The sequence below is a fragment of the Bos indicus genome, chromosome 15 (assembly GCF_029378745.1).
Source record: "Bos indicus isolate NIAB-ARS_2022 breed Sahiwal x Tharparkar chromosome 15, NIAB-ARS_B.indTharparkar_mat_pri_1.0, whole genome shotgun sequence".
In the NCBI taxonomy this organism is placed as follows: domain Eukaryota; kingdom Metazoa; phylum Chordata; class Mammalia; order Artiodactyla; family Bovidae; genus Bos; species Bos indicus.
The window spans coordinates 42,122,169-42,149,970 of record NC_091774.1 but is presented as its reverse complement, the minus strand read 5'-3'; the positions used below and the strand labels follow the sequence as shown (position 1 = coordinate 42,149,970).

The window sequence follows — 27,802 nt, the reverse complement described above, 5'->3', positions numbered from 1 at the left end:
CTTTGCTGCTGCATGGGCTTCTCTCTAGCTGTGGTGCACAGGCTTCTTATGGCGAGGCCTCTCTTGTTGTGGAGCACAGGCTGCAAGGCACGTGGGCTTCAGCAGTTGTGCCTCCCAGCTTTGAGAGCACAGGCTCAATAATTGTGCAGGGATTTAGTTTTGGGACTCTTCTCAGACCGAGGATCAAACTGTCTCCCTGGTTTGGCAGGTGGATTCTTTGCCACTGAGCTTCCAGGGAAGCCCCATCCTTAGCATTGTTTTTCCGTTGACTTTGATCTCAGAGATTCATGGAAGGATCAATTAACTGTGAAATTCATCTTGATTCTGAATAGAGTCTTATAAATAGTTTCTATCCTGATGTGACTTTTCCAATAGTTTTGTAAAATCAACAGGGAATAGATTATTTGTTTCCATTACAGAGAAAGAAGAATCAATCTTGAACTTTTCTTTTTCATTACAATAAATGTTTATTGAACCCTTACTGTAAACAGGAATTGTATTATACAAAGTTAGCTAGAGGTTACATGTTGCTAATAGTGGGGAAGATGACACAATCAGATACCTTTCCTTTAAATGTCAGAGATAAGTACAAAGTGTCAAGGAGTCAAAAATGAAGGGCATATCTCAGCCTTCCTGGAGGAGATGAGGCTGAGCTAAGCCTTGAAGGATGAGCAAAAGCCAGATCCAAGTGGTGAGAGGAGCCCTCTTGGCTTATTCGCTGTGGTATTTCTAGCACCTAGCACATGGTAGACATTCAATCCAGTGCATTTATAAAAGAAATCTCAGCAGAGGAAATGTTATAAGCACACACACACACACACAAAACATGGGAAACTATAAATAAATCAGAATTACCAGAAGATTAATCCTTACCCTTTATGGGGTCACAAACCCCTTTGAAAAACTAGTGTGAATCATGGATCTACTCTACAGTAAAATAAATATACACTCAAAAATTTATGGATAATTTTAGAAGATACAGATATTAAGAATCTCAGTTGTAGAAAAAAGAAAAGGAACAAAAAAAGAATCTCTGTGGTAGGGAATTGGGAGCATTGAGATTTTTAACAACATGCATTTGTTTTATTTTGTTTTGTTTTAAACTAGGAAATTACATAACTGAAGATTTACTTTGGATGCATCATGAGGTGTTGGAGAATTCTATGGACAGAGGAGTCTGGCAGGCTCTAGTCCACAGGGTCTCAAAGTGTCGCACATGACTTGAGCGACTATCACTCACTCACTCATTCATCGTGAAACGTAGGGTAGGGCTTCCCAGGTGGCTCAGTGGTAAAGAATCCACCTGCAATGCAGGAGACAAGGGTCATGTGGGTTTGATCCCTGGGTCAGGAAGATCCCCTGGAGAAGGAAAGGGCAACCCACTGCAGTGTTCTTGCCGGGGAGATCCCATGGACAGAGGAGCCTGGCCGGTTACAGTCCATGGGGTTGTAAAGAGTCGGAGATGACTGAACACGCACCCACTACCACATCACGAGAGATTGGGTTAGGGAGCAAGGAATCTGAGACCCAGGGAGGTGAGATTAAAAAAATATGTCCAGGGTCACTTGGAGCAGTGCGTCTCAAGCTTTAATATGCATACGAAGCACTAGAGTGCAATGGACTGAATCTTAGAGTCCCCTTAAAATTCCTGTGTTGAAATCTTAACCCCTCAGATGATGCTATTAGGTGAACTTCAGAGTTGCTTAGGCCTTGAGTGTGAAGCTCTCATGAATGGCGTTAGTGCTCCTTAGAAGAGGTTGTACAGAGCTCCCTAACCCCTTCTAGTGTGTCAGGATACAGCAAAAAGACAACTGTCTGCGAACCAGGAAGAAGGCTCCACCAGACAACAGATCTGCTAGGACCTCGATTTAGACTTCCCAGCCTCCAAATCTGTGATGATTTTCTGTTGTTTATAAGCCACTCAGTCTATGGCACTTTATTATAAACAGTCTGAATGGACTATGACACTATCATCTTTCTATTTAAAATTAAAAAAAATTTTTTTTCAAGTGGACCATTTTAAAAGTATTGAGTTTGTTACATCATTGCTTCTGTTTTCTGTTTTTGTTTTTTGAATGCAAGTTATGTGGGATCCTAGCTCCCTGATCAGGGATCAAACCTGCATTGGAAGGTAAAGTCCTTAACCATTGGACTGCCAGGGAAGTCCCACTATGTACATTTTTAAAATGCAAATTCTGATTCAGTGGAGCTAGGATGGGACTTGAGATTCAGCACTTCTAACAAGTTCCCAGGTGACATTGCTGCTGCTGGTCCAGAGACCAGCATGTAGGCGGAAGTGGCCTGTCCTCGGCTCTGCAAGCCTGGAGTAGTGTAGTCGAAACCTCTCATCAGCAGTTGTGAAATTCAGATGCTCTGAAAACCAAAAGCACTTTCGTAATTTCTTTGGAGGCAAACTTGAACTCACGTGAGACTATGTATAATCCTATTTTGTATGAATATTCATGTTTTCATTCTAAAAATATCAATGTGTTTGATTATGGGAAGCTGCTTTAGACTCTGTTGGGGGTGTGATATTATATGAGGTACATGACCGTACTAGAATATAAAAATTCCAAATTTCAGGGAATGTATTGGCACAGCCACTATGGAAAACAGGGTGGAGGTTCTTTAAAAAGCTAAAAATAGAATTGCCATATGATCCAGCAATCCCATTCCTGCGTATGTATCTGGAGAGAACTCTAATTTGAAAAGATACATGCACCCCAATGTTCATAGCAGTGCTATTCACAACAGCCAAGACACAGAAGCAAGTTAAATGTCCATTGACAGATGAATGGATAAAGAAGACATGGAATATATATACGGTGGAATACTACTCAGCCGTAAAAAGATGAGATAATGCCGTTTGTAGTAACATGAATGGACCTAGAGAGTATCATACTAAGTGAAGTGTCAGACAGAGAAAGACAAATATCATGTTAGCACCTATATGTAGAATCTAAAATGATATAAATGAACTTATTTATGAAATAGAAGCAGACTCATAGACATAGAAAACAAATTTATGGTTACTAAAGGGGAAAGGGGGGCAGGGATAAATTAGGAGTTTGGGATTAACAAATGCAAAATACTATATATAAAATAAACAACAACATCCTACTGTATAGCACAGGAAACTGTATTCAACATGCTGTAACAAACCATAATGGAAAAGAATATGAAAAAGAATATATGTATGGTTGTATAACTGATTTACTTTGCTATACACTGGAGGCTAACACTATACATAAACTATACTTCAATAAAAGCAAACCCCAGAAAGTTCCAAAAAGAAAAAAATATTCCAAATTCTGAAACATCTCTGACTTGGAGTTTGTGGCAATCTGAGGGATGCTTTCCCTACCCATTCACATAATCTTCCTTCTCCTGGGAATGGTTCTCCATTTCACACAACTGGGCCTAACCTGTCCTTCTTCTCCCAGCTCCCCCAACCAGTCACAGAGAATTTGATCAGGGTGGATACCTGACCCAGATTGGGCCAATTGGATTCGGTGTGTGGGAATTTAGAATTGGCACTCACCAGTGCTTGTCTCCTTTGGTTGCTGGCATTGAGGCAGGTGAGAGGTAGCCTTTTCCAGCTGCATGTCTGAGAAGCAGAAAAAGCTAACCTGTAGAGAGGAAAAAGTGAAGAAGGTGTGGGACAGGAATGAGGTCCGTGCTGCCTTGCAGCGTGAGAAAAAGGCGGGTAGCCTTGGGAATGTGAGATGCAGACGATGAGCAAGGGCGGCGGATTCGGTCCTCGGTGCTTTCTGGTTTCTGGTTCTAGTCCTAATTGCCCTTTCTGCCCTTGAGTTCTCTGACACCCCATTACCATCTTGTAGTAAATTCCTACTTGTGTTAATGCTACCTAAAGTGGGTTTCACTGAATTGCCTTAACTAAGACACTAACAGAATAATTTTTTAGTGCAGTAAAAAATTATTTTAGACTCTGAGAATGGACCTGCAAATCAAATTCCCAGGAGAAGTTTGATTAATTAATTTCCATACAGACTGATTGCCAATGGGACCAGAATCCTCCGACTTACAGGTCAGCCTGTTCTCTCCCGGTGGGAAAATCTACATGGAAAGCCACATTATAATGAGAAGGCAGCTTGATGAATGCAGACAGAGCCAGATAATTAGGGGATCTGAGCGGGCTGTGTGCACGCGAGGATGGTCGGAGGCACTTTCCCGGTAGGTCCAGGATGTGCTGAACCTGCCATGTGGTGTACATGAGTGTGTGTGCTAGGGCATGCTTGGAAAACAGATCAACTCACAGAAACCAGTTCACCCATAAGTCAGGTCAGCATATGAGCCATTAACCTAGAATGAGTATTTGTTAAAAAACATTTCATATGTGATGGAATGGTTTCCACAGCTTTCTGAGTATTTTCCCCCTAAGTTGACTGGCAACTCTTTTATGTTGTACAGTTCTGTTCCATCTTTTTTCCTTTCCGTTTCCCTTTCTCTTCCCCTGCCTCCTTCCCTCCCTTTCTTTCTGCTTTTATCCCCATCTCTCCCTTCTTTCCTTTCTTTTCTAACCCTATTTAAGATCACCTCTATCCACTCCCTCCCACATCAACCTTGTCCCCATCATCTCCTAGAGCCTGAGACTGGAGATTGGGTCTTCAGGGGTGAGCTAGTGAAGACCAGGAATAATGTCCAATGGGGAAAATGGGTGGATGTTGAGAATGATGGGTGGGAATTTTGGAGGAGGAGCTGAAGGTCAAGAATCAGACCCTCCAGGTGACTTGAAACACCAAGATCAAAGCAGCAGGTACAGGACCCGATAACAAGAAGTCAAGCCAGGAGTCGAGGATGGGACGAGACACTGAACTGAAGGGAGAACAGGCTGAAAGCAAGTGAGGAGATAATAACAGTTGTTCTGTATTTCCATTGCTCATGAACTATCTTAGAGTCCTCTGTTTCTTTAAAATCATATTACGTATCTTTTGGAAAATTTTGTGCAATGTTGAATTTGCATAAATCTGGAGTTGCTCAACTAAGGGAGTGTTTTACTTATGATTCATCGTCTTGGTCCCTTTTTAAAAACTTCTCCTGCATGCTGTTTGTTGCCTGTTTCTCAGACATTTGTGTACTAGATTTCAGTATTAAGGAAATTATCCCAAATTCAATGTTTATTGCTCTGTAGTGAGACATTTCTGTGTTGATAGGGGGAGTGGAAAGATGAGACAAATTCATCAGAAATGTATTAAGCTCTACTGCAGTTTCTGACATCTAAATCATGAAGTAATATTACTGAACTACAAATATTACCCCACACATTATTTTAAAAGCTTTACGAAAAAAACTGATTTTTAACCAAGACAATTTGTTTTCACCATAAACACGGTATATACCTGTATCTGTTTCCTGTTGCTGCTGTAAGTTATTACCATCAGTTAGTGGCTTACTTTCACTTTTCACTCTCCTGCTTTGGAGAAGGAAATGGCAACCCACTCCAGTGTTCTTGCCTGGAGAATCCCAGGGATGGCGGAGCCTGGTGGGTTGCCATCTCTGGGATCACACAGAGTCGGACATGACTGAAGTGACTTAGCAGCAGCAGTGGCTTAAGATAATGCATACTTATTATCTTATAGTTCTAGAGGTCAGAAGTCCTAAAATCAAGGTGTAAGAAACTTCCCTGGGGGTCCAGTGGTTAGGACTCCACGCTTCCACTTCATGGAGCATGGGTACGATCCCTGGTTGGGGAACTAAGATCCTGCATGTCACACAGCATGGCCAAAAAAAGAATAATACTTAGAAATAAGTTTAACAATGTGCAAAACATAAAAATAAAATATAATCAAGGTAGGACTGTGTTTCTCCTGGAGGCTCTCAGACAAAATCTATTTCCTACCTTTTCCAGCTTCCAGAGGTGGCCTGCATTCTTTGGCTCATAGTTCCTCCCTCTGTCTCCAATGTCAGCAGTGAAAAATCTTCAAATCTCTCTGGCCTCAGCTGCTGCTACTGTTATCATATCTTTCTTTCTCTAACACTCCCGACTTCCTCTTATGTGATTATATTGGACCAGATAATCCAAGATAATCTCTCTCTTGAGATCCTTAATTTAATCACATCTACACTGTCCTTTTTACTGGGTAAAGTAACATGTTCACTGGCTCTGTGGATAAGGATATGGATATCTTTGGGGAGTCTACAATAATACTCATTTATCCTATTTGGCCTACCATAATAATCACTCATAGGTATTAATAAAATACAGTCATAAAAATAGAAAGAAAAATATAAATCATGGTTCGACTACTGAAAGGTAGACATAATGAACATTTGTTCCATCTTTTTAAAATGAACAGTTTTACATAGTTATGATTATACAATGTATATGTATGTACACAATTTGGAACTGCTCTTTCACAAAATATTATATCATAGTACATTTTCCATGTTAGTGTACAGCCTGACCACATAGCTTTATTGACTACATGGTATTCCATTGAATGAATATACCATATTTCACTTAAGCCTTTTCTTTTTATCATTCATAGTGGCTCTTATTAAATGGCAGGAATTCAGTATTGCCAAATACTGCATATTTGATTTCATTTAAGAAAATTGGTTAGTGAATTAAGAGAATAGCATACTTTGCCCAATATTGAATTCAGTTCTCTAACAGAGATCACTTTTAATCAAGTACAAAGTCTCATACAAAACATGATGATTAGAATATCAGCAACTGTAGATCCTGGAGAAGAGTGATCTGGGAAAAATCAAGGGACAGTGGTAATTTAGCAGGACCTCACAATAAGCAGGAGGAGTCATGAGTCTCTTTCATTGAACAATACACACATTTTAGAGCTTTCCTTTTTTTAGATTGAATATTTCATGTTGATTAGGTTCCTCTAGCTAGAAAGCCAAAGTACTATTTTCATTTCCTTCTTCCTCTCCTTTACTTTCCTTCCTTCTCCAAAGAGGATGGATGAACACAAGTTCACCTCATGCTTATTAACCTCCCACATCTGGACACACCACCTCGTGTCCACACAAAGAGAAAACCCCTTGAATGATTCCTGAACAGCTTCACCAGTTGTCTAACAGCTACTCTGTGTCCCTCTAGACTTCACTGAGGACCTGCCAGTCAACCCACCATGTGACAACACAGAAGAGACTCAGTGTTTCTCCAAGGCAAGCTGTTTTTTTTTTTTTTTTGGTATGAGATAGAAATATTGTTTCATTTCTCTTTCAGTAGAATTAAGTTGTGACTCTGATGGTTTTTGTTTCATTTAGAGACAGTTCCCTTTGTTGGGATAATGTAGATGAGAGTCTTATTACCAACTCATGATTCCTCAGTCCACAAGATACTAAAATTTTTAGCATCCATTACACTCTGTAGAGTACAGATTTCTCTCTCCTGCAGCAACATTTCTTCTAGGAAAAGAACTGTGCAATTTCCAGCCTAAATGGACTTGGAGTTCCATCCTCCAGGCACAGGTCTTGCCTTTCATCCTGAGTATGTGTGTGCTGATCTTGCTGGGTTCCCTGGACTCCACACTGCTCCTCATCAGGTTTTCTACTGTCACCAAATGAACCAAAGGCTGTGCATCTATGTGATCTTACCCTCATAGCGTCTTCTCTTCTGTACTTGCAGGTGGCCCTTTCAGGATGTGAAAGTGGTATGTATTCTAGAATCATTCCCTTTGGAAGAAAAAACTTTGTAGATGAGAAAGTTGGGGCTTTCTCGCTGGTTTTAGTGTAGAGGCCAAACTGATTCCAAATTCCTGCTGGGAATGAGTATAGGGGCCCTGGTGATAGAAAGTAATTTACAAGAGATCAATGTGGATGATTACTGTAGTTCCAGGAAGAAGCTGTATTATGGTTAATAGTGTAGGTTTGTGTCCATGGGACTGGGTGTGTTTTTATGTATAATGAATAGTGTGATTCTTTGTGTGTTTGAATTTTTGGGTTGTGTTTTCCAAAATATCTGTCACCCTAAACGTCACTGTTAGTGGTGTCAACCCCAAAATATTTCCCATCACAATGTACCATGAATGTTTATGTGTATAAAAATAAAATAAAGTATATACATTCACTGTATCCATTGATTTTATACCAAGTGAACATCCTTTTCCCAGGAAGACAAACCCCATCACTACTGAGGAAGATGTTTACAGGATTCTTTTTAATTTTTATTAAAAATTTTATTGGCTGTTCTTGGCCTTCGTTGCTGCCCAGGCTTCTTTCTACTTGCGGAGAGCAAGGGCAACTCTCTAGTTGTGGTGCGCAGGCCTCTCGCTTTAGTGGCTTCTTTGTTGCAGAGCATGGCTTCCAGGGCTCTTGGGCTTCCATAGTTTGGCACGTGGGCTCAGTAGTTGTGGTACATGGTTTAGTTGCTCCACAGCATGTGGAATCTTTCCAGACCAGGGGTTGAACTCCTTTCTCCTGCATTGTCAGGTAGATTCTTAACCACTGAGCCACCATAGAAGTCCTATAAGATTCTTTTTTTTTTTTGAATGTTTCAGAACTTTAACTTATTTGGAAATGACCTAGCTATTCAATACACTGTCGTCACTTAGTTTAGCACAAGGATAGAAACTCAGGTAACTAAAACACCTGGAGAAACGATTGTAAGTTCAGTTCAGTTCAGTTGCTCAGTCGTGTCTGACTCTCTGGGACCCCGTGGACTGCAGGACGCCAGGCTTCCATGTCCATCACCAACTCCAGGGGCTTGTTCAAACTCATGTCCATCGAGTCAGTGATGCCATCCAACCATCTTATCCTCTGTCGTCCCCTTCTCCTCTGCCTTCAATCAAGACTATTATAGGCAGATATTTTAGAGTATAATTATTGTTAATAGTTTATCTAAAAGCTCATATCACATTTACATTTTTTAGTTTTGTTGTTGTTGTTTAGAGGTACTTTCTTGTTGACAAGCTTGTGACAGATATAACAATATAGCAATTTTTAACTTAGAATAAACCTAGGCACTATGAACATTTTTTTTTTAGTAGCTATTATTATTTTTTTATTTTATTTTTTAAAATTTTATTTTATTTTTAAATTTTAAAATATTGTATTAGTTTTGCCAAATATCGAAATGAATCCGCCACAGGTATACGTGTGTTCCCCATCCTGAACCCTCCTCCCTCCTCCCTCCCCATACCATCCCTCTGGGTCGTCCCAGTGCACCAGCCCCAAGCATCCAGTATCATGCATGGAACCTGGACTGGCGACTCGTTTCATACATGATATTATACATGTTTCAATGCCATTCTCCCAAATCTTCCCACCCTCTCCCTCTCCCACAGAATCCATAAGACTGTTCTATACGTCAGTGTCTCTTTTGCTATCTCGTACACAGGGTATTATTACCATCTTTCTAAATTCCATATATATGCCTTAGTATACTGTATTGGTGTTTTTCTTTCTGGCTTACTTCACTCTGTATAATAGGCTCCAGTTAGCCTATGCCTTTTCTTATTGTTTTAATTTTAAGTTGTTTTTAATTTTTTAATATTATAAATATCTCTGTGACAAGTGTTTTTGCTTTAAAGATTTTTTGCTTGTATTTTCCCTTAAGGATAGAGTCCAGACATGGACTTACTTTATCAAAGTCTTTTTACAGCAAATGTTTTTCCAAGAGTTTATATAAATTTTCAGAACCATCAAGATATATGTTAGTACCCATTTTACTACATTCTCACCAGCACCAAATAAAACAGCAATCACAAAAATAACTTTGCCAATCAGGTAGGTAGAATAGATAATTTCGTTTTGTTTTAATTTGCATTCATTTGTTTACAAGCGAAAGTGAACATTTTCTCATGGGATCATTTGCTAGTTATAGTTCTTTGATGAATTATTGATTCATGCCTTTTACATTTGGGAGTCAAAATAGTTTTTAACTTAATTTGTCTATCTAATAGCTATACATTTTAAAAGTTTATTTAGTATTTGTGATATTTGCTATAATATTTTCTCTTGTCTCTCATTTATATCTTTTATGTCTAGAAGTTTAAAATGTGTACATTGTCTAATCTATCCATCTTTTCTCCCCTCTTTTTCTTTGCTACTTTAAAAATCCTCCTGTTCCTGCAGCAACATGGATGGACCCTAGAAATTACCAGACTAAGTGAAGTAAGTCAGACAGAGAAAGATGAATATCATAGGCTATCACTTATATGTGGAATTTAAAAAGATACAAATGAACTTATTTACAAAATAGAAAGAGACTCACATACATAGAAAACAAACTTACGGTCATCAAAGGGGAAAGGTGGGGGAGGGTAAATTAGGAGTATAGGATTAACAGATACATACTACTAAATATAAAAGAGATAAAAAATAAGGACCTACTGTATAGCACAAAGAACTATACTCAATACTTTGTAACAACCTATAAGGGAAAAGAATCTGAAAAAGAATATTTAAATATGTGTAAACTGAATGTGCTATATAACAAACTGACATGATATTGTAAATCAAATATACTTCAATTAAAAAAAAAGAAAACTAGACTAGATTATTCTAAGAGACTGGCAAGGGCCAGTCAGGTTGACCTCTAATTTTTAAAATTAATTAATTAATTTTGCTCCTGCCTGGGCTTTTCTCTAGTCGCGGTGAGCTGGGGCTACTCTTAGTTGCAATGTGTGGGCTTCTCGTTGTGGTGGCTTCTCTTGTCGCAGAGCTCTGGCTCCAGGCCTGCAGGCTTCAGTGATTGTGGACATGGGCTCAGTAGTTGCAGCTCCTGGGCTCTAGAGCACAGGCTCAATAGTTGTAGTACATGGGCTTAGTTGCTCTGCGGCATGTGGGATCCTTCTGATCAACTCTTGTCTCCTGCACTGACAGACAGATTCTTTACCACTGAGCCACCAAGGAAGCCCCAGGTCAACCTCTAATTTGAGCCTAAATGCCAATCTATAAATTGGTGGCCTGACTCTATACGTGAAGGAAGGAAAGTAAAATGTGTCCTGGGTTGAGCATCTGAAAACAGAGTCAAGCCTTCCTTTAAATATTGGGTTATTTTTTTGTAATTAAAAAAAAAAATTCTATTGGAGTATTGTTTCTTTATGACAATATGTTAGTTTCTGCTGTACAGCAAAGTGAATCAGTTTCTATCTACACAAATCCTCTCTTTTTTTAGTAAATATTGTTATTTTTATATCAGTGAATTAAAATATACTTTTATTATGTTTAAAATCCTCCTGTCCCAATGGTTAACTGTGTAGTACATTTAATATTCTTCTTGTTTTTCTTATGGTTTTTAAAAGTGTTTCCTTAATCCATCTGGAATTTATGTTGGCATGAAATCTATGGAGAGGATCTCACTACTTGCTAAATGTTACCCACAGGAGGGGCCGGATTTGCACTTTCTGAGCTCTTTGCACTGAGCCATCTACCTTTTCTCTGTTCACTGAAAAGAAAGGAGAGTGGTAACGGAATTGGTGTGAAATTCTACATTGGTTTTCCTAGTGATAGGGAATAACCTCCCTGTTTTCTGAATGTGTTGAATTTTCTTCAAATATTCTCACCTTCTGATTAGTATTTAAGCTTAAAAATGAGACAAGAAGCTTTAGATAAACTATCTGAAATATATTGAAAGTACTCAAAAATGGGAAAATAGAAAAAAAAAGTCAGTCTTTTAAAAAAGCACTGGAAACCATTCTATCAGACATGAAATATTGTAAATTTAAATTCTAGATGAGTTAGTTTAGGTAATTTAACCAAGAACTGACACTCTTTCCTCTGGAGAATAATTAGACCAGCACCATCCACTGGAAATAAAATGTGGGCCATGTGTGGAGTTTGAAGTTTTCTAGCCCAACAATATTAGAAAAGTAAAATGTAGCAGGTGAAATTAATCTAAATAATGTATTTTATCTAACCCAATATATCTGAAATGTCATTTCAACACATAGTCTATGTTAAAATTCTTGAGACAGCTTATGTTCTTTTTTCCCCATACTAAGTCTTTGAAGTCCAGTGAATATGTTTCACTTACAGCACATCTCATGAATGTGGATTAACCTCATTCCAGATACTCAATAGCTGTGGGACTAGTAGCTGTCTTATTGGATAGAGCAGCTCTGGACACAGTGACACATTTTGGCTACTGGACTTTTTCCCTACACTCCATGCTGAACAATCTTTAAAAAATGTCTTTTCTCAGGGCTGAATATAGCTGATTAGCTTTTGGTATCATTGGATTATCAGCTGCTCTGGAGGCTAGGTGGTAAAGCATCTGTCTGCCAATGCAGGAGACACTGGTTCGATCCCTGAGTTGGGAAGATCCCTTGAAGAAAGAAATGGCAATCCACTCCAGTGTTCTTGCCCGGAAAATCCTGTGGACAGAGGAGCTTGGTGAGCTACAGTCCATTGGGCTGGAAAAGAGCCAGATACGATGTAGTGACTAAACAACAATCCTTTGATTACACCCACTTTAAACATAACTCTTCTCACATACAGATGACCAATAAGAACATGAAAAGATATTCATCATTGTTAACTATTAGAGAAATACAAATCAAAACTATGATGAGGTACCACCTCACACCAATCAGAACAGTCATCATGATAAAGTCTACGAATAACATGCTGGAGAATGTGTGGAGGAAAGAGAATCCTTCTATACTGTTGCTGCTGCTGCTGCTGCTAAGTCACTTCAGTCGTGTCCAACTCTGTGCGACCCCATAGATGGCAGCCCACCAGGCTCCCCCGTCCCTGGGATTCTCCAGGCAAGAACACTGGAGTGGGTTGCCACTTCCTTCTCCAATGCATGAAAGTGAAAAGCGAACTCGAAGTCTCTCAGTCGTGTCCGACTCTTAGCGACCCCATGGACTGCAGCCCACCAGGCTCTTCCGTCCATGGGATTTTCCGGGCAAGAGTACTGGAGTGGGGTGCCATTGCCTTCTCCACCTGTACTGTAGATGGAAATGTAAACTGTTGTAGCAACTATGGAAAACAGTACAGAGGTGCCTCAAAAATTTAAAAATAGAGTTGCCATATGATTGAGCAATTCCACTCCTGGGCATATATCTGGAAAAAAAAAAACATAATCCAAAAAGATATGTACACTCCTATGTTCTTGGAAGCACTATTTACAATAGCCAAGACTTGGAAACAGCCTAAATGTCCAGATTGACAAATGAATGTTAAAGAGCTGCAGATGGTGACTGTGGCCATGAAATTAAAAGACGCTTGCTCCTTGGAAGAAAAGCTGTGACAAACCTAGATAGCATATTAAAAAGCAGAGACATTACTTTGCCAACAAAGGTCTGTAGAGTCAAAAATATGGTTTTTCCTGTAGTCATGTATGGTTGTGAAATTTGGACCATAAAGAAGACTGAGCACCTAAGAATTGATGCTTTTTGAATTGTGGTGTTGGAGAAGATTCTTGAGAGTCCCTTGGACAGCAAGGAGACCAAACCAGTCAATCCTAAAGGAAATAAATCCTGAATATTCATTGGAAGGACTGATGCTGAAGCTGAAGCTCCAATACTTCAGCCACCTGAAGTGGAGAGCCAACTCATTAGAGAAGACCCTGATGCTGGGTTGAAGGCAGGAGGAGAAGGGGGCAAAAGAGGATGAGATGGTTGGATGGCATCACCGACTCAATGGACCTGAGTTTGAGCAAGCTCTAGGAGATGGTGAAGGGAAGGGAAGCCTGGTATGCTGCAGTCCATGGGGTTGCAAATTGTTAGACATGACCGAGCGACTGAACAACAACAATATATATGTGTGTATATATATTCACACACAACAGAATACCACTTAGCCATAAAAAGTATGAAATAATGCCCTTTGTAGCAACATGGATGGACGTAGAGATTATCATACTAAGTGAAGTAAGTCAGAGAGAAAGACAAATACCATATGATATCAGGCAATTCAGGCTGATAGAGATCCAATCTTGTGTCTAGAATCACCTCATCTGGTAGAAGCAGACCTAGGAAATCATGCTCTGGCTCTTGAAGCTTCCACCTCACTAGATACAAGGCACTTTGGGTCACATTTAATTTCCCAAAACAAACCACAAGAACACATCCAAGTTCCAAGGGGATAGAGAAGTACAAACCCATCATACACCGAGCAGGAGAACCAGGTTATCTGTGAGCTTCCCTAATGCCTGGCACATCTTGGAGAAAAGGAGCCACGACCAGTACATACTATTATTCTAATGTCACAGATAAAAAAAACCCCTGAGAGTTAAAGAAATAGCTCATGGTCACTAGCAAGTAAGTGGAGGTGCTGAGGTTGTGGTTTAGGTTCTTATGACTTAAAACACATGCTCTTTGTACCACATTAGTCTCCTAGGATCACCTGCAACATTTCCAAAAAGAATCCCAGGTTTTGGGGCATATCTGTCCTTGGAGTCATACCTGGAGCTGTTTTCATGCTCCTTGCTATCTGAATTGGCACATCAAACATGTCCCTGCTCCGAGTCCTTCATAGGTTTTCCTGCTTCACTTCTGACAAACTCTGCTCAGAGTCAGTTCTGTGCATCCACAGTTCTGCCAAAGTGCCCACTGTGGTGTCTTTTTCCTAAGGCATGCGCTTTGGCCCATCATTTGTATATATAGCAGTATCACTGCTTTATGGATGTTTTCTTGCAAATATCCTCTGGTCATATTTCAATTCAAAAGAAATTTGAAGAACATTGTTTTGCACGACCTTGGAGGTCTTGATAATTTACAAATAGCTTGTCTGTCTATTTTGTTTCTTGACAATAATGTTCTAGGGGAAGGAAACTAAAATTTCTTGGGAACTCATTGGGTGTCAGGAACTGTTCTAAGCATTTTCATAAACTTTTATTCTCATTTATTCTTCATAACAACATTCTGAGAAAGGGGTTATTATTCAGAAGTATAACTCCTGAATCAAAACTAAACTCTAATCAAAGAAGATGATTAATGTAAAAAAGAAAAAAACATTTGGTCTCAGATATCTGAATAGGAATAATAACACTTTCTTTATCCCTGAATTACTCTCATGGGGAGTTTTTCACCCTTTGCAGTATATTTATAATTTCTAAAGGGTGTGTTTGACCATCCCTGTAGAATTGGAAATGAATATTTGGAAATTGATTGAGAGTGTATCATTTAGGACTCTCTTGGTTGCAAATAAAAAAAACTCAACTTATCCTTGCTTAAGCAATAAAAAGGGAATTTATTGGCTTATGCAACTAATAAGTTCAAGGATAGACAGATCTTTGGGTATAGTTTGATCCAGAGGCTTAATACTAGAACCAAATCTCACTCTATTTATTGGTACTGGTTGTCCCTATACTGGGTTTATCTTCAGACTCTAAGCAGTGGAAAAGAAGGTTTTGAGCAGCCTTTTGTCCTGCATTTAAGTTCAGTAGAAAATCCCATGGACGGAGGACCCTGGTAGGCTGCAGTCCATGGGGTTGCTAGGGTCGGACACGACTGAACGACTTCACTTTCACTTTTCACTTTCATGCATTGGAGAAGGAAATGGCAACCCACTCCAGTGTTCTTGCCTGGAGAATCCCAGGGACGGGAGGCCTGATGGGCTGCCGTCTATGGGGTCGCACAGAGTCGGACACGACTGAAGTGACACAGCAGCAGCAGCAGCAGCAGAAAAGAGTATGTGTTTCTCTCTCAGAAGTCCCTCAAAAGGTTTGTTGTATTTCACTGACTGTGTTTAGGTCAAAGTTTATCCTGTAAGCAATTAGTATGGGCCAGGGACTATGATGCTATAATTGATCAGGCCCGAGTTCATGCCCATCCCTGGAATTAGGGATTAGTCACCTTGCCCTTTGTACAGGGACTTCATGAGCGTGAGGGTTGGTTCCAGAGAGGAAAATAGGGGCACAGAAAAGAAAGTTATACGCATGCTGCATAGTGAAAACAACTGAGGCCCAGGACAAACAGTACTTTAAAATCATCCACTCCCTTTTTGACCCCTTAGAATAGTCTACAGTATAAAAAGCGTTTTGTGTTACATTGAGCTTAACTCACAAGTTTACTTCAAGGATAAAGACAAGTGTCCTTTAGAAGATAAACATTTATCCAATAATCACTATGAAACATGAAAACTATATTTTCTTTCAGCTGTCAGAAAGCTTAAAGCTTTATTAGTATTCAATGACAGAGACTTTCTTTTTCCAAATTCTTACTACAATTGTTTATCTTATCAATTTTATTTTTAATCCAACACCTTTCTCTTATACCATGCTAGGATGATTCAGTGCTGAAAGCACATACAAATCAAGTTCTCAACGCAGCAAATATCTTCTAATTCTTTCAACATTTTGTTTGCTTCTATCAAACTTAAAAAAGAAAAAGTAGTTTGGTATCCACTCTAAGTCCAGTTAACCCTTTGTCTGATTCTTTACACTTGAGTAGGACCCATCTTCCATTAGGGGCATTGTAGTCCAGAGGGATCAGGCCTGGGCTTGTCCTGAAGATCCCAGATGAGCCCTCAAGATGATACCTTATGGTGTACGATATCAGATTTGTGATCTCCAAAGATTTAGCTTCGGGACCAGAGACCAGGCTTGATCACTTCAGACCTTCGGTGAAGCAGAGTTTTATTAAAGTATAAAAAAGGACAGAGAAAGCTTCTGACATAGACATCAGCAGGGGGACCGAGAGTGCCCCCTATCTCATATTTTTAAAAAATAACTTCTCTCTTTACTTTAAAAATACATTCTTGCAGAAAAATTGAAGAATATAGGGAAAAAACCTGGATAATAATTTTTCTTTATTTCCTTGTGTTTATGACATTAAGTTCTTTCATGTGCAAAATTGGGATAATACCATGCATACTATGTAAAAATTTTAATTTAGCAATATATTGTATTTTGTCGAATTTTTAGATGTTATTGTACATAATTTTTGGAGAAGGAAATGGTGATCCACTTTAGTATTCTTGCCTGGAAAATTCCATGGATAGAGGAGCTTGGTTGTCTACAGTGCATGGACTCACAAAGAGTTGGGCACAAGTTAGCATACATATATGATTTTAAATGATTGCTTAGTATTCCCCAATAGATGTATCACAATTTACTTACAAATGTGTCCCAGCATTTTTTCCATATTACATAAATATCAGTTCAGTTCAGTTCAGTGGCTCGGTTGTGTCCGACTCTGCGACCCCATGGACTGCAGCATGCCAGGCTTCCCGACTCCCGGAACTTGCTCAAATTCATGTCCATCGAGTTGGTGATGCCATCCAACCATCTCATCCTCTGTCGTCCCCTTCTCCTGGCTTCAGTCTTTCCCAGTATCAGGGTCTTTTCCAGTAAGTCAGTTCTTTGCATCAGGTGGCCAAAGCATTGGAGCTTCAGCTTCATCATAAATATAGCAAAGGACACCTGCTGTGTACAGCTGCAGTTAATTCCTTAGGATAAATTTTAGAAGTGGATGTGTTCCCCAGGAAAGCTGTACCACCACATACATTTTCATAAGCAATTTTTTTCATAGCCGGCAGAAAAGTAAAAGAAATATCAGTATTTTGTTGCTACTTTGTACAAGAACCCTATTCTGTGCAGTTGTATACATTTAGTAATTTCCTGGGAAAGGTCTCCTGATTGACAGTTGAGTTGTCCTTGAAAAGTCATTTGGCAGTTTTGATTTTCCATCTGCTTTCTCATTCAGTGGGCAAAGGGCATGTTTTCCTTAGATGACTATTCCTTTCCTGATTTGGAATCATATGAGGCCATTAATGCTTTATGACCAACATTTAGAGGGAGCAACCTACAAAGACTGGGAAAATTCTCAGGATGCAAGTCGGAGCAGACTTCCTGGAGGCGGCAAGTCTTGAGTGGGGAACTGAATTTCGGTAGAATCAAGTAAGCCAAAGAGGAGTAGATTGTATCACTTTGTGGGGACAAAGGCCATCTGGAGCACTTTGCCATAAATCAGCATAATATAAAACCACAGGTACACAAAAGGAATAAAATGCAAAACTTAAGCTATTTTCCCATTAGTGAACATAATGCTTTTTTGACCAACAGTTTACCCTCCTAAGAGGCCTCTTTTCAGAGTGTGGCCAGTATCAGCAATGTACCTTCTATGGGCTAGGCTGACCTACATTCTTTTTATTAAGGAATGAGATGACTATTTTAGGACATCAAGAACTGGAGACTAGAGAAAGGAATATTCTTTGTTTACTTTATTCTCTATGAAAAGCATTGCCGAGCAGCATTCAGATGTGACCTGTGTTGGTTTGCATCTTTTTACCCAGAATGGGGTTGTTCCGGCAGTTTTTGTATTCTAGGACTTCCCTGGCTGGAATGGCCCACCTGGTCTTAGGGAGTGAAGACAGAAGTCATTTGCCGGCAGCTCTTGCCCGAGTCCTCTGAACACTATCAGGCTATTACGTGATGGTACTATTTACCACCCCTGGGGAACAAACTGGAGTGTCCCTTTGTTTGATGTAGGCAGCCTCAGAGGGGAGGCTTTCTCTACCTTTAAGAAGAATATTTAAAGGAGAAGTGAATATAATTTTTGGACACAGAGAAATTATTGCAGCAATCTTGTACCCATTTCAAGTTCCACTGGTTACAAGAAGCATAGTCTTCTGAAAGTATGCCCACTGACTTGGTGTGATGGTTTCCCATGAGAAGGAAGACATTATCATTAACTACATGAGGAGTGTTAGCAGGTGTTGGGTCCATCAAGCAGAACTTGCTCAGGACCTTCCAGCCCTCTTATGTCAGGTTAAGCTGGTAACTGAAGAAACACCAACTACTTTCACTTGAATTGGAAGCGCTCCAAAAATATTGCTCCTGGTGAGTCATGCAAGGATGTAGTCAAAGAGCAATTCCAGACAGGTGGGAAGGAGAGGCTTTCGGTCACTGTGCGGTTTGAGGTTCCCCTGGGATAAATAGCTAGCCTGGGATCAACAGCAGTGGCACTTGGCCTTGCCCTCAGGACTCTGTGGGATCTGGGTCTCAAGAGTCAACAAGGTCCAGTCCTAAAGTTCCCCGTAAAGATGGCTCCTGGAGGGAAAAGTGGACACTCGTGGGCTGCAGACTGAGCAGTCTCCAAAATAAGTCCGTGTTTGTCTTTGAGGTCCTCTTGCTAAGGAGAGGACTGCTGTGCTCTTTATTCCTGCCACAGCACCTGGCCCACAGTAGTTACCAACATCTGCTGGAGGGATGAATGGATGCATGAGTGAGGCTAGGCTAGGGGCAGTCCTAGCCATCCTGCTTGTCTGGTCTTCACGCATATGTGTGCAGCGCCTTCCTTCAGCAATGAAGGATGATGTGACAGAGGCTGCTATAGAGTACAGAGGCTATGAGCGTAGGATTTGGGTCCTAATCCTAACTCTGTCCCTGGTTTGCTATGTGACCTCAGACTAGTTACTTGATTGTTGACTTCCATTTCCTCACATAGAAAATTGATATAATAAAGTATTCCTCATTTGGCTCAGGAGAGTAAAATAAGATAATGCCCATCAAACAGTCAGCTAAGTCCCTGGTACACAAGAAGTGCTCAGTGGGCCCATCTGGAATTCTCTGCATTTGCAGATGCAATGCTTATAGACCTGGAGAGTTAGCCTGGCGGGTGGGGGAGATGGCACACGTCACTGTTTCTAGAGGGGATGACATGGTGGGTTCTGGACCCTGTGGTGTCAGCCAGTGTAGAGCAGGGCACTCAGGATTATCATCATGTGTGTAGACCACAAATCATGAGTGAAAGGCTCTGAGGCCATATGTATGGGGATGAGGCCAGGGTTAGACTTGATGGAGTCACACCGAGCCAGAAGCAGATCTGCTTGATTCCCTGGATAAGAGTTATAACTGATTTCATAGGAGATGAAGAGCAAAAGGGAGCTATAGCTGGATTTAGCTCCGGCCTCAGCTTTGGGCTTCCCTGATAGCTCAGTTGGTAAAGAGTCCACCTGCAATGCAGGAGACCCTGGTTTTATTCCTGGGTCGGGAAGATCCCCTGGAGAAAGGATAGGCTACCCACTCCAGTATTCTTGGGCTTCCCTGGTGGCTCAGCTGGTAAAGAAGCCGCCCGCAATGCAGGAGACTTGGATTCAATCCCTGAGTTGGGAAGATCCCCTAGAGAAGGGAAAGGCTACCCACTCCAGTGGAGAATTCCGTGGACTGTATAGTCCCTGGGGTCACAAAGAGTCGGTCATGACTGAACAACTTTCACTTTCAGCTTTGATGGGGCTTCCTCATGAATCAAGACATGTGTCTGCTCATGGATGGCCCCTCCCTGTCCAGCATTTTTATAGGGCCATGATGACTGTTAAACTTGATTCCAGCAAGATGCACCACTGGGTAAATTTTATTGTGAGATCTCCACGCCAGGAACTTCTACAATCTGTCACTTGAGAGAGCCCCAGAACACTGATATAAGAGCCAAGCTCTGCCCTGTCAGGGTGATGGTTGTGTCTGTGAAATTTTAATTGCTTAGGCGTGAGTGATGGTGCTGTGAGTGATTGCTGAGTTACGCCATTGGTAATCAGTCATTCAGCCAACAAACACCATTTTCCTTCCTTGCTTTCCTCCTCGGTGAAACTGTAGCAATGAAAGACCACTTATTTGGACTCACAATATGCCAGGAGCATGGCATGATTCTATGCAGACTTTTTCCTCCTGCTTGCGTCCATACACAGAAGTGACTCTACGTATGAATCCCAGGAGGGTTGGTGACTCTTTACTATTCCCAGACCTACCTTTTAAAGCAGTGAGGTTACTCAAAACTCCAGCATAGAGGCTGGATTTAAATGCCAAGCAGGAACACTTGAGAGAAGATGTGTATTATAGCAAGTGTTTAGCATCTTTGTGCATGAACGATTCTATCAGAAAATGGAATAATTAAAACCACCCACTGTAGCTTAGAGGAGCTCCACCCACTTAGTGGAGCTCATGCAAATAAATACACTTTGAGATCAAATCCCAATGTCCCTGTGTATGGGGTACAAGTCTCTTGGAGTTTCTCTTTCTCCAAGGAGTCAGAATGACATGGTGAATGCTGAGTTTTGAATTAGAGATTGGGATATTGGGGTTCAAAATTCTGGCTCTGTCACCTACCTGCCAAGGGACTCTGTGAGGAGTACTGTTTCCTTGTCTGTAGAACAAGGGGCAGTCCCTAGGATGACTCTAAGTTCTAACATTCTAGGAAATGGAGTTAGTTTGCAGAGTCTTAGGAAAAGGAGTACATCAAGACTGTATATTGTCACCCTGCTTATTTAACTTATATACAGAGTACATCATGAGAAACGCTGGGCTGGAAGAAGCACAAGGTGGAATCAAGATTGCCGGGAGAAATGTCAATAACCTCAGATATGCAGATGACACCACCCTTATGGCAGAAAGTGAAGAGGAACTAAAAAGCCTCTTGATGAAAGTGAAAGAGAAGAGTGAAAAAGTTGGCTTAAAGCTCAACATTCAGAAAACGAAGATCATGGCATCTGGTCCCATCACTTCATGGGAAATAGATGGGGAAACAGTGGAAACAGTGTCAGACTTTATTTTTTGGGGTTCCAAAATCACTGCAGATGGTGATTGCAGCCATGAAATTAAAAGACACTTACTCCTTGGAAGGAAAGTTATGACCAACCTAGATAGCATATTCAAAAGCAGAGACATGACTTTGCCAACAAAGGTCCGTCTAGTCAAGGCTATGGTTTTTCCAGTGGTCATGTTTGGATGTTGACTGTCCAACCAGTCCATTCTAAAGGAGATCAGTCCTGTGTGTTCTTTGGAAGGAATGATGCTAAAGCTGAAACTCCAGTACTTTGGCCACCTCATGTGAAGAGTTGACTCATTGGAAAAGACTCTGATGCTGGGAGGGATTGGGGGCAGGAGAAAGGGATGACAGAGGATGAGATGGCTGGATGGCATCACTGACTCGATGGACGTGAGTCTGAGTGAACTCCGGGAGTTGGTAATGGACAGGGAGCCCTGGCATGCTGGGATTCATGGGGTCCCAAAGAGTCAGACAGGACTGAGTGACTGAACTGAACTGAACTGCACAGTCTTTTAAAAATATGGAAACAATGTAACAACTGTTCAAATTAGAGTATTTTTGGTAACTCTGGGGGTGGTGGTCACAGACATTTGGCACTGGATAGTAAAATCTCACTTTTACTTCACTTTCATGCATTGGAGAAGGAAATGGCAACCCACTCCAGTGTTCTTGCCTGGAGAATCCCAGGGACGGGGGAGCCTGGTAGGCTGCCGTCCATGGGGTCACACAGAGTCGGACACGACTAAAGCGACTTATAAGCAGCAGCAGCAGCAGTAAAATCTCAGAGATACAGAACTCAACTCAAGTGCAAAGTCCCTAAAACCACTCAGTTGTCAGGAGTTTTTAATGTGAAATTCTTTGATGGACAATTTCATGATATTGGTAGATAATGACTTTGATTAAACTAATGCTCTTTGGAATTTGTTTGCAAACTCTAGTCTTATTGTTATTTTTCATTACTATTAGTAGGAGAAAAGAATAGTGTCAACTATGCATTCAGTGTTTACTGAATGCTGGTGATATACTAAGCACTTTGTATACTGTGTTAACCATTACCTCACTCAGTTCAGTTCAGTCGCTCAGTTGTATCCGACTCTTTGCGATCCCATGAATCGCAGCCAATACCTCTATTATTGCCCCCATTTTACAGATGAAAAAACTACAGCTCAGAGAGGTTTAGAAGATTTTTCAAGGTCCTATCATTAGTAAATAGATATACTAAGGATTTGAATCTGGCTCATTCTGACTTCAAATTCACACTGTTTTTTTCTGGCTAGAAAGCTAGAGTTTTGTAACACATATGAACAGCATCATTATAATCCACACACATTTGCAAACTGTCAGCTGTGGGCAGAAGGCAGGGGAGGAGAAATCAGATTTAGTCCTTGCCTTTATAGTCGTCAAATTTAGAAGATGGAGCATGTCTGTAAATGATACAACAGTATAAAGCAATAAGTGGTGTTGATTGTTAAAAGTGGAAGGGCTCAGAGGTAGGAAAAATCCCTGAGGGTTCTGAAAAAGCTTTATTGACAAACGGGGACTTCATTTGGATCCTAAAGAATGAAAAGATTTGGAGAAGGCAGGGAGAAGAAGAAAAATAATGGAGGCAGGGGGAAGGGTAAGAGCAAAGCCCTAGAGATGGGAGTGTGCTTGGTGTGTTCTAAGAACACTGGGAGGCATGGTTGCCTGACAGTAGCATAAGCTTTGGGGAGCAAGAAGGAAGCTGGGTCACCAGCTAAGGACTCAGTCTCCTCTGTGAAGAGAGTTCCCTTAAGCAGGTGCACATGTACTGGCTATGTCTTCTTTGTAAAACAAGAAATGAATAACTTCTACAGAGATAATAAATTGTTTCTTCTACACAAAAATGCTGACTCAGATAGTTTAAGAAACTCTGCTAATAAACAAGCAGCCACTTAGAGGATATTTGTAAATCTCATCAAAGACTCACATGTGCTTGGCCATACTAATGAAGAAAATTAATAGGCTGTCTTCCATACTGCTCATGTTAAATGGTTACACATTTATGAATAAGAATTGGAAGCAAACAGAATGACTGAAAAAGCTGTGTTAGGATGGTGGCTTTATGAATGATTTTCTTTTCCTCTTTAAACTTGACTTTAAAATTACTGCTAAATGCTAATTGCTTTTTTTTTTTTTTAATGAGCTCAGTCATGTTAGGATCCTAAGGAAATTTCTGAATTGAAAATTACGTTTTTTGCAAATTTTAGTGGCCAGAAATTTAGATTTTAAAAGTTCATTAAATGGTCTGGAAGGATTAATATTGTTAAAATGGGCATACCACCCAAAGCAATATACAGATTTAATGCTACCCCTATCAAAATATCCATGACAATTTTCACAGAACTCAAACCAATAAATAATCCTAAAATTTGTATGGACCCACAGAAGACCCTGAATAGCCAAAAAAATCTTGAGAAAAAAGAACAAAGCTGGACATATCACACACTCCCTGACTTCAGATTATGCTAACAGAACTACAGTCATCAAAACATTATGGTACGGGCACAAAAAAGACACAGAGATCAACGGGACAGAACAGAGAGCCCATAGAGAAATCTACACGCTTAGGGTCAATTAATCTTTGACAAAAGAGGAGAGATTATACAAAGGAGAAAAGACTGTCTCTTAAATAAGTGGTGCTGGGAAATCTAGACAGCTATATGTAATGGAGTGAAATGAGAACATTTTCTCACACCATATACAAAAATAAATTCAAAATGAATTAAAGATGTAAACATAAGAATGGACATCATAAAATTCCTGTAAGACAATATGGGGCAGAACACTCTCTGACATAAACTGTAGCAACAACTCTTTTGGATCTGTTTCCTAAGGCAAAGGAAGCAAAAATAAAAATAAACAAGTGTGACTTGATTAAACTTAAAAGCTTTAGCACAGCAGAGCAAATCATCAACAAAATAAAGACAACCTACTGCTTGGGAGAAAACATTTGCAAATAAAGTAACTGATAAGGAGTTAATTTCCAAAATATAGAAACAGTTTATACAACTCAATATCAAAAAACCAAACAACCCAATTTAAAAATGAGCAGAAGACCTGATAGACATTTTTTGAAAGAAGATATACAGATGGCCAATAGCCACATGAAAAGATGCTCAACGCCACTAATCCCCAGAGAAATATAACTCAAAACCAGAATTAGATATCACTTCACATTGGTCAGAAGGAGCTATCATGAAAAAAGTATACAAATACCAAGTGTTAGCAAGGTTGTAGAGAAAAAGGAACATTTGTATACTGTTGGTGGAAATGTAAATTGCTACAGCCACTACAGAAAACAGTATGGACGTTCTTTAAAAACCTAAAAATAGAACTGTCGTATGATCCAGCAATTCACTGCTGGGTATTTATCTGAAGAAAACAAAAATACTAATTTGAAAAGACACATGCACCCTAATGTTCATAGCAGCATGATATACAGCAGCAAAAATGCGAAAGCAACCTAAGTGTCCATCAACAGATGAACGAATAAAGATGTGCTGTACATATACAATGGAATACTACTCAGCCATAAAAAGAAATTCTGCCCATAGGGGATTATGCTGAAAGACATACTGGATGTTATCACTTACATGTGGAGTCTAAAAAACAGAGAATGAATATAACATAACAAAAACAGACTCACAGAAAATAAACTGGTGGCTATCAATAGGGAGGGGAAGAGGAGAGGGGTTAGGTAAGGGTAGGGGATTAAAAGGTGCAAACTACTGTATATACAATAAATAAGCTACCAGGATATATTGTACTACTCAGGGAAAACAATCACTATTTTATAATAACTTTAAATTGAGTATAATTTACAAAAATACGAAACCACTGTGTTGTACACCTGAAACTAATATAATATTGTAAATCAACTATACTTAAATTTTAAAAAGTGCTTGCTACATTATAGGTACTTAGTAAACAAATGTTGTTGGAGTTTGAATAGCTTGGGAAAAAATTCATTAGAGAAAAAATTTGCAAGAAATCAAAGGAGATTGGACACAGCATTTGTTGGTCTGCGTTGCCCTTGTGTTCTTTGGCTGCCAGGGGAGCTCCTATTCACCTTTCAAACACCCAGCAGGCTTCACCTTCTCTGTGAAGCCTTCGTACCCACTCTGTCCACTTATACCCCAACCCCCCTCACCTCTCTATTTGTCCTTAGTGTTTTATATCAGAAGGGAGCAGTACTTTGGGGTCAGTTAGGCAGCTTTGCTATTTGTTAGCTGTGCAGTTAAGTTATCTAACTGAGCCTCAGTTTCCTCATCTGCAAAATGGAGATGAAACCTTTTGTGCAGATGAGGATTGAAATAAGATACCATAAAATGCTTTTGCCAATTTACAGCATTTGGTCATTGCTCATAACGTGCTCAATGTTTCCTTTCCTAATTATCCATTTTTATGAGTTCATTTATCACATTGTATTTGCCGTTTAGTTGTTTTTCTCTCTCACCAGCCCATATAGGGCAGGGACAACCGTTCTGCTTATCTCTGGCACCCAGTACCTGGCACACACTGGGCTCTAAATTAAATGTTTACTGAAGACGGGAATGGAGGGAGCTGCCTGGAGATCTGGGGTAGGGGCTCCTTGAGCTCTCCTCTTCCCCTGCTGCCCTAGCTTTATGCTTATTGGCTAAGCCCCCAGAGGACCCCACTATCACCCATGAGCCTGTTTGGAGTCTTCTGAAAGCTTCTGCCCTGGAAACAAAGGCTTCTGCAGGCATCTGGTGAGGGCAGAACAGTCCTGAACTCCCTGCAGCTCCTGGCCTTCTCGGATGGCCCAGCCCCTGTGGAGCCAGTTAGGCCCTATAGGCCCGGGGAGGGCCTAAGGCTGTGGCTCAAAGTGCTGGAGTTGACGGCAGAGCTGGTAGGGTGGCTGCACTCCATATGGAGGCCCCTTGGCTTCTCAGTTGGGTGGCCTCCAAGCAGGGACCGGCCCCTTTGGCTCTGCTCCAGGATTTCTGCAGTTTGTCTGAAGGCAGCAGAGGGGGCCAGTGGAGGCCCCCGGGCCTCCACTGGCAGGACCTGAGGCCCAGCCTGAGGAATAAGATCCTCCTACCACTGCAGGGAGCTGGGGAGACAGAGCTGCTGGGCAGGTCGGGGAGAACAGTCCCCAGCAACCTGAGGAGGCAGCCCTCAGGAGGGAGGTGGGGCAGGATTTGGCGGGAGAAGCCTTTAATGAGGACTCAGAGGAGAAAGAAGCCTAAGGGATACAAGCGGGGAGGCTGGCGGGAAGGGCCCAGAGGCCCCCAGGCCTTGAGGCTCTGACGCAGAGAGGAGGGAACCAGGGCAGCCAACTGACCTCCTTCCGGGAGTTGGGGAGAGGCCAGAGAGGAAGTGATGCTGGGTTCCGGGAGGGAGAGCGACAGTGAAGGCTGGGGAAAAGAAGAAGAAGGGAAGAAGTGGGGAGAAGAGAGGAGAGAGAGAAAGGCAGAGAGACAGAGACAGAGAGAGAAACAGAAAGACAGGGAAACAGAGAGAGACCAGCAGACACACACATGCACGCACGCACGCACAGCACACACAAATCAACAGAAAGAGAGCTAGCTGCAGAGAGGGAGTGAGGTGGGGAAGGGAGAGAAGGAAAGAGGCAGGAAAACCTAGAGAGAAGTCGGAGGAGGATAAAGGGGGAAGGGAGAGGGAAGAATGCTGGGAGGGGAGCAGAAAGGCAGGTGGGGTGAAGAGACGGAGCCAGAGCGGGAGGGGAGGCAGCTGCGAGGCAGAGGCTTGGCAGGCAGCCCTGAGGAGGAGGAGGAGGAGACTTTGAGGAGGCCTGTCTGCAGTTGAGACAGAGAGCACTCCCTCTCTGCTAAGTCACTTTAGTCGTGTCCGACTCTGTGCGACCCCATAGACAGCAGCCCACCAGGCTCCCCCGTCCCTGGGATTCTCCAGGCAAGAACACTAGAGTGGGTTGCCATTGCCTTCTCCAATGCATGAAAGAAAAAAGTGAAAGTGAAGTCGCTCAGTCGTGCCTGACCCTCAGTGACCCCATGGACTGCAGCTTACCAGGCTCCTCGGTCCATGGGATTTTCCAGGCAAGAGTACTGGAGTCGGGGGCCATTGCCTTCTCTGCTCCCTCTCTGGTATCGCCAAATAAAAAGGCTCAGCAGTCCAGGAAGTCATGTTTCTTGGTCTGCGGAGTCACTTGGTCAACAACAGGGCGGATTATGCCCTGATTGCTGAGTACTTCCTGGAGGTGGCAGTGGGAGCGGGCAGATTCATTGCCTGGGTGCTGGCTGAGGGTCACAGATGGAAGGAGGCGGTGTTTGTTTATTCTTTTATTTGCTCGACAAACATTTACTGAGCAACTGTGCTGGGCACTGCCCCAGGCTCTAGGGCTTCAGAGACACAGCCTCAGCCAC

At 41.3% G+C, this 27,802-nt stretch overlaps 1 long non-coding RNA gene across 1 annotated transcript; it reads right to left on the bottom strand.

Moving 5' to 3' along the window:
* LOC139187306 (uncharacterized) lies at positions 1-27,669 on the bottom strand. Its single transcript, XR_011570856.1, has 3 exons — positions 27,447-27,669; positions 3,542-3,629; positions 1-1,303 (listed from the first exon to the last, which is right to left on the bottom strand). It is a non-coding gene; the product is annotated as an uncharacterized lncRNA (long non-coding RNA).
* Between the last annotated feature and the right edge of the window lie 133 nt (positions 27,670-27,802).